This window comes from Ursus arctos, unplaced genomic scaffold (assembly GCF_023065955.2).
Source record: "Ursus arctos isolate Adak ecotype North America unplaced genomic scaffold, UrsArc2.0 scaffold_18, whole genome shotgun sequence".
NCBI lineage: Eukaryota > Metazoa > Chordata > Mammalia > Carnivora > Ursidae > Ursus > Ursus arctos.
The window spans coordinates 53,903,005-53,910,579 of record NW_026622852.1 but is presented as its reverse complement, the minus strand read 5'-3'; the positions used below and the strand labels follow the sequence as shown (position 1 = coordinate 53,910,579).

The window sequence follows — 7,575 nt, the reverse complement described above, 5'->3', positions numbered from 1 at the left end:
GGGCACTACTGGGAGGACAGAGGCTGGTCTGCGCGATCGTCGGGACTTGGCGACAGGAACCGGAGCTGAGGGAAATGCAGGGGCCAAGGCCGACTCCCACTTCCCCACGTGGCGGCCCGTTAGGTAGCTGGCTAAGCCGGCGCGCGTCGGGCCGCGTGGGCGAGAGCTACCTGCGAGGCACCCGCGGGGGACGTTCAAAGGGGCGCCGGGGCTGGGGTGGGTGGGGGGGCGTCCAGAGAGACGTCGGTGCTGACGCGGGAGGTGGAGTCCGTCCCGCCCGTCACCACTGCCCGGGCTCTCCCGGCCCGCAGGCCAGAGCGGGCCCCAAAGCCGGAGCGACACAGCGGGTGCCCCCGCAGCCAGGGAGCACCCGGAGCAGCGTGCTCGAGTCCCGGTGGGGCCCACCCGCACTCCGCCGCCCGCAGACCGGGCCCGGCCGGGAGAGGAGCCGCCGCGCGCCCCGGAACCTTCGGCCGCCGCCGCCCGCATTCGCCGCGGGACCCGTCGGAGGAACCCGTTCTCTGTTGCTAAGGGGCGGCCCCGGAAGTGACGCGCCCCGGGTTTGTTGACAGCGGAGGCGGCGGCGGCTGCAGGCTCCGAGCCTCAGGAGCCGGATCGGGGGAGGGGCCGGGCCCCGGAGCCAGCACCCGGCGGCCCTCAGCCCCGCCCGCAGCCCTAAGGGCAAGGTAACGGCCACGGGATCCCCCCTCTCCGGCGCGACCCCCTCCCGCGCGGGGCTCCAGTCCCCGGGATCCCAAGCTCCGCCCCGCCGACCCCGGTCTCCCGCAGACCCCGGCCCTGGCCTGGCGAGATCCCCTGTCTCCCGGGCGCTCTGGCCCCAGATTCCCCCGGGTCACATCCCCGGCTTTCCTTGCAGAGGAAGCAAGCATCCCGTCGGCTCCCGGTGCCGAGGGTATTTATCTGCGTCCTCCCCCTTTCCCTTCTGCCTCAGGCGCCCGGGCATCACCGCTGCAACCTCTTGCACAGGTCCATTTCGGCCAGTGGTGGGAGGGCTCCTTTCTCTGCCCCTGCTGCCAGGTTTGGGAAACGTGCCTTTAAAACTGAGCTCCCTTCCTCCGGAAAGAAAATGACGCCCTGTCGGATGCCCCTACAAAATGGGGGATCGATCTAGGGCCAAAAGGGCCAGCCTCTGCCCCTCCTACCTGTTGGATGAGCTTAAGTTCCTCCAAAGCAATGCTTAAAAGCTCAGGGACGGCTTGGACTCTGGAACGGGTCCCAAAAGGGATGACAAGGTGCAGGAAATCCAACAGGATGAGAAAGGGATGGGCTGGGGTTGCAAACCCGAGGGCCAAGGGAGCCTGGTAGGTGAGTTGAAAGTGAAACTCACTGCTGGCCACTATAGTTCTGTGGGTGGAAATTGACTTGGCTGCCCTTTGGCCCAGGGAGTCCAAGATTTCCAGTCTGTGCCTGTGCCTGTCAAGGCGCTTGGTTTTTAAGGGAGGAAGGGAGGCCTGATGCCTCCACAGGGAAAAACACCCCCTTTGATCTTTTCCACAGAATGTTTCTCTTCAGGGTTCAAAATTGTTAGAATGAGCTTTGAAGACAGCTTGGAAAAGAGTAACAGGAGACTATGCTTAGAGCAGGAGGTGGTTGCCAGTGGTGAGGGGTCTCTGTTTCAGTTCATTGCTTCATTGAGAAAATAAGAAACATATAATATGTAGGATGTCATGGAGAAAAATAAATCAGGAAGGGCCCTGGCAAGGGCCAGAGAGTGGGGTCACCTTTGTGGAGATGTTGATTAGAGAAGATCTCTAATAAGGTGATATCTGAGCAAAGTCCTGAAGGGAGGAAGGGAGCAAGCCGTGCATCTGTCTACAGGCAGAGCATTCAACAGCAAGTGAAAAGGTCCTGAGGTAGTATACTTGATGAGTTTTAAGAAACAACAAGAGGACAATAAGACTGGAGCAGAGTGAAGGAGGGGAAGAGTGGGAACCAGGTAATGGTGGGGAGAATGTCAGGGGCTGTCCCTGTGATGCAGGGTCCCAGAGTATCTAAAGGAGCACCTTTCAGATCTGTACAAACATGGTAGTCAGAGAAAATATAGATTTGTTTTAGATGACAAATAGCCATTATGCTCTGGCCTGGCGTTTTAAGTACTCTTTTTCCATCTTTGAGATGACCGTTGATGGAATTAATATAAGAAGGACAGCCATAGAGCACTGTAGTTAAATCAGGTCATGCAGCTGCTTCCTGGTTGTGAGAACTTGGGTGAGGGACCACCTCAGTGTCCTCATTTGTAAAATAGGGTTGTTGGGCTTAATGAGACATCAAGCACTGAAGTGCTTAGCGCGCTGTTTAGCACGGATTAAGTACTTGGTCTCTAACAGTTGTGATGATGGCAGTGGCCATGATGAGGAACTGTTTGCATGTGTCTACCTCAAAGCCTTTCTTTTTAGCACCAGCTGGTGGTGCCACCAGCTCTGGCTGCCTCCCTGAGCTAGTCGAATTTTGGAGAACAGTGGGGGTGGGGGGAGACACAGTGGACACTTCCTGTCACCCCTCAGTAGAAACAATGCTTGCATATCCTACAGAGAAGATGGCAGCTTGGTCTTGGCTTTTCTGGACGGCACTAGAAGGTGGTAGGGGCTTTTAAAAAAGAGCCCAGCAAATCCCCATTCTACCACATAAAATAGACAAAATGATAGTGTTGATGGAAATGTGACATGAAGACAGGTTGGGAAGGGCGATCCCTGTTGCCCTCAGACACGCGGTTGGGTTGTGTGTGGCTGATCTGCTGGTGGAGAGTGTTAATCCGAGAAGTACCCAGCAGAGGCTGAGACTTTGCAGCCTGCCTTATAGGGAGCGGAACAATGGTTGATCTCCCTCCTCACCCTTCAAGCCTGGACTATATCATCAGGCCTGGGTCATAAGCTGAACAGGGTAACTGGGCCAGATGATTTAAAAATGAGAAGTCAGAGCGCTTGGATGCTGAGAGCCAGCCTATTCGAGCAGCTGTTGTGGCTGGAACCTAGGACCAGCTACCTGGGGACCTGGATTCAAGCCCCAGCTCTGCGGCCGGCTCACTGTGTGAACTCAGGGGGGCGAGTTCCGTCCCCTGTCTGGGCCTCGGCTTTCCTAGCTGTATACTAACTGTGAAGTCTGTTGAAAGGATGAGATGAGACTCAGGTCGTGAAAGCATTTGGCGTACTCTAAAGCTCTCTACAGAGGCAAAGAACGGTTCTTGCTATGACTAGAGCCGTCAGTACCTCAGCTGTTCTCGACTCCTGAAATGCCACTTCAGGGACCCCTGTTGAGTCATCTGTTTTGGGACCGACGTTCTTTATCTGGCTCAATCACTAAAGCTGATTTACCACCTGCCAAAATGAACAGAAGGCTCTCCAGGCATGATTCCTAGGAGATCCCTCCTAGGTGATTGCTCACCACCTTCTTGACATTATTTCATGGCATCTGCTCAGCAACCCCACAAGGCAGATGCTGTTCGCAGCACGTTGACCGATAAGGACCCTGATGAATACTGAGGCCGGTAAATATCGCTTGGGGATCTCACGCAGCTGAGGCTCCTTCATCTGCAGCCAGCCAGCCATACAGTCACTGTGTCATGGAGACGCCATGGATCACACAAGGTCCCCACCAAGAAGCTTCGAGTCGTGTGGCCAAAATGATATTTGCTCATAGCACAGTGAACCAGCGATAACAGCTCATCTGTGCTCGGTGCCTAAGGACATGCAGAGTTTTAAGGAGTCAGTGAAGCCTCATTGGCAGAAACAAGATCTGAGGTAGGGGGGAAATAGTTCCTGCCCATAGCGTCATGGGAAAGAGAGCCAGGCACTTGCTGGGGGACCTTGGGCAGGTCCTCACACATCTTTGAACCACGGTTTATTCATCTGGAAAACAAAATAATATGTTCCTCCTAGGTTCTTTGTGCCTTCAGCGAGAGCACGCATGGAAAGCTCGGCACTCTGGGTCTGGACCTAACACATACATGTCTGTGTGTTGCTAGGTACAGATAGACCCTTGGACCTATACATAATCCGTGGCAGAGTACTTCACCACTCCTCAGCTGCTTATCTATAAGTCGTGGATTCTAGTAACTCCTGCTTCGTGTGGTTGCTGAGGGAATTAAATGACCTAACGGATATCGAGTAGAGCTCTTGGAATATGGTACTCAGGATAGGTGTGAGTGCAAGCTTGGAACCCAGGTATTCCCCAAGGCCCCTCTGCCTCCAGGTGGCTCCAGTGAGCGGGAGGTGCATCCCTCCCTCATGACATTTCTGCATCTTCTTAACATCACCCAGTCTGCGGGTTAGGCTGGGCAGGCAGCAACCCGTTGGGATGCTTTCTGCCCCTGGCCTGCACCCTGGCCCCTGGGAGACCCTGGCACTTGCCCTGACTCTCCTCGTAGCAGCTTCCCACCCCCAATATCTGGCCTGGGATCTGCTCCCTCCTGGAAGGCTTCCAGCTTCTGTAAATAGGGCATTTGTTTGGATTTCCCCCCCCAGCTCTTGGGTTAATATTTCACAGGGTGGGCGTTGCTCCAAGGCCCAAGCTTCTGGATCCCCCAGCCTCTCCATCAGCCAAGTGTCAGGTCGCCGGTGGGGTCCCATGCTCCTTCTGGACCACAGTTCCTCTTCCTCCCCACGCTGCATGGACAGAAGACCCAATGGTGTGGTGAGATGCACGGGTTTGGTTTAGGACCGCGTCCCCTGTCGTCCGTTGTGTGATTTCAGGCAAGCCTCAGTGTCTTCATCAGCAAACGGGGTAGCAGTCAGTAATCAGTACCTCAGCTGCTGTAGTGAGGTCAGGGCAAAGGCAAACCTTTATTCTGATGCGTGCCGGGCACAGACTGGCACGGAGGATCCGGGAGCCTGCAGGCAGACCGGGTTCCCATCCTCCATGAGCTCACGGGCTGTGGGAAGGGTGTTCGGCAACTGTTACACAAATGTCAACTAGCTTCAAGTACCGGATCCTAGGGAATGTGTGGTTTGTTGGTTAAATAAGGAACTATATGCAGTAAAGTGTGAGGGGCTCAGCACCCCACCTGGAAGCAGCACTGCTTCTGTTTTCTGCCTTCTCTCCTCTGCTCTCCGCTGCCCGCCCCCCTGTCCCCCATGTCAGAGCTCAGGATGGATCCAGTGTAAAGAACCTGCGAGAGAAGGGATGGAGGAAGACACAGGGTTCTTCTGACTGGGCGGCGTGCTCTCAGAATCAGAGTTCCCTCTGTCCCCAGTGGCCAGAATCCCAGATGGCTGGTGCTTGCTTCAGGAGTGAGGAGCCCTCGGGGGTGGGCGTGGGGAGGGTAGAGATGGCAACTGCATGGGGGCACAGTGGCAGGGCGCCCCAGGCCTCTCGGCCTCCGTGCCAAGATGAGGACGGCCCCTTCCTCCTCCAGCTCACCCCAGCCCCAAGCAGCAGGGTCCCACTGCCAAAGGGTGATTAGCAGATGGTACCATCTGTCTGGTTTGTCTGTGGGTGACCTTAGTGGCTGAAAGGGTGGTGTTTCTTCTACCTGGGGAGCAGGGTCAGGGCCTGGTGGGTACCTGGGTAACTGGGCTCAGCCGAGAAGAAAAGGCAAAACCCCTGGCCGCGCTCTCTCGTTCAGAGCGGTGAGGGTTCCTCTCTGGCCTCTGGGGCCTCCCACTGTCCTGGCACAGTGGACAGGGAGGATACAAGGGTCTGCCTTGTCCCCCAGGCTCCTGCCACGTCTGCCACAACCTACAAGTCCCTCTCGTCCCTTCCACAGGCCCGTGTTGAAACCCTGCAATGTATCAGGCCCACACAGGGTATTCAACACTTCCTTTGCTCAGCAAATTGTTGTGGTATTGGGCCTGTGGCATCAGCGTCCCATACCCTCTGGCCTTTCAGCCTGGGCACATCTATTCCTTCTTCCTGGAATGCCTTGCCCTTCTCTGCCCACCACCAGAGTTAACTATGACTCATCTTTCAGGTTGCAGCTGAAATATCACTTCCAAGGAAGTCTGCCCATGACTCCCCAGTCCAGGGCGGGTCCCCTGGCATAGGCACCGAGAGCCCCAGGTACCTCCTTCTCCTCCAGAACACCGGTCCCGGTGACAGAGCATGGGGCTTGTGTGTTTCTTAGGTGTATGTCCATCTCCCTCGGAGTGAGTTTGCTCCATAAGGACGAGGACCTTGTCTGGTTTGGCTCACCCCCGAATCCACAGTGCTCAGTAGACAGCTCCTGAGTGGATAAAGAGGTGACCTGGGCTCCGCACACGGACGCCGCCGCACAGACAGCCCGGTTCCTGTCCTCATGGAACTGGCCATCTGGCAAGGAAGCCCGATCACTAAACCAGCATTAGTTCAAAGTGTTAGTTGTTACGATGGGGCCATGGGCGCACAGGGTGGGAGCACCCTGGCAGGTCAGAGAAGGCTTCCCAGAGGAAGCGATGTTGATTCTAAGGCCTGAGATATACGAGCTGTACGGGGAGTAGCTAGTGAAGGGGTGTTCGAAGGTGGTGTGGGCTGTCACGTGCGTGGGCAGGGATGCTTCCTGGAGGAGGGACACGGATGTGTTTTGGGGGCGGGAGTCGTATTTAGAATAAAAAGTGGGATAATTCACGGAATTGGGATGCTCCCAGTTGAAAGAAAACAGACTGAGCAAAGGTCTGAAGGTGACCCTGTGCTTAGGGCCTCTTGCCAGTAGCGCGAAGGAGGCCAGGCTGGCTGCCGTAGGGGCCAGTGGGCACCGAGTGGGCCAGAAGGCTGGCTGTGGTTCAGCAGGCCTTGAGTGACCGCTTGAAGAGATGGGACTCCGGTTTCTAGCGGGGTGCGCCTCCCTGCCAGCAGTGCTCCCCGGGCTCCTGTGGCCCAGGGAAGATCTGGACGCGAATGAAGGTAAAGGAAGGCCGTGCTCAGTGCCCAGGCAGCCTGTTTATTGTGCCTTCCGTCAAGAGTGGCACACAGCCAGTGGGGACAGCTGGCACCACAGGCCTTGTGGCAGGAGACCCAGGCTTGAGGAGCACAGGCCTGGAACTGGGCAGGAGCAGACCCTGCTCTGTGGGGGACCAGGGCAGGTGAGGCAGGAGAAGGAGATGATGATGGTGGTGGTGATAATCGTAATTGTAATAATAGTTGCTCTTTGTTGAGCAGTTACCACGGACTGGGTGCCAGGCTAAGTTCTTCCGGTATTCCATGTTATCCTCACATGGTGCTCCTGGTTTTAGAGAAGAAACCGAGGCACAGAGAGGTGAGGACACTTGCCCAAGTTCACCTGCTCTTAAGTGGCAGGGCTGGAACTGGAAGCTGGGTGGGCCTGACTCCCGAGCTCTCAGACCACTGCACTGATTAAGTGGTGGTGCCAGAACTTAGACCTTGTGATTCCAGAGGGGACAGGGCTCTGCCCGCCCCCACCCCCTGCCGGATTTCTAGAGCAGCCCCGAAGGCTCAGATATGGACGTGGGGGTTCCAGGAAGCCAGGGGCAGTGCTGGGACCCGAACTCCTTCAGAGGTCTCCAAGGGGTAATATGATGGAGTCCGAGAGACCAGGTTCAAATCCCACGTTGGACAGAGTAGCCTCCCTGAGCTTGAGTTTTCTCATCTGCAAGATGGGATCATAAGCAACATTTCTTGTATACT

The 7,575-nt window shown here is 56.3% G+C and overlaps 1 protein-coding gene across 3 annotated transcripts in view; it reads left to right on the top strand.

Moving 5' to 3' along the window:
* Positions 1–550: 550 nt before the first annotated feature.
* ZER1 (zyg-11 related cell cycle regulator) overlaps positions 551–7,575 on the top strand; it is a 30,295-nt gene continuing 23,270 nt past the window's right edge. For all 3 annotated transcript variants that reach the window (XM_044389654.3, XM_026514119.4, XM_044389653.3), the window contains exon 1: positions 551–686. The gene's annotated coding sequence lies outside the window, so the exon portion shown is untranslated. The remainder of the gene's footprint in view (positions 687–7,575) is intronic.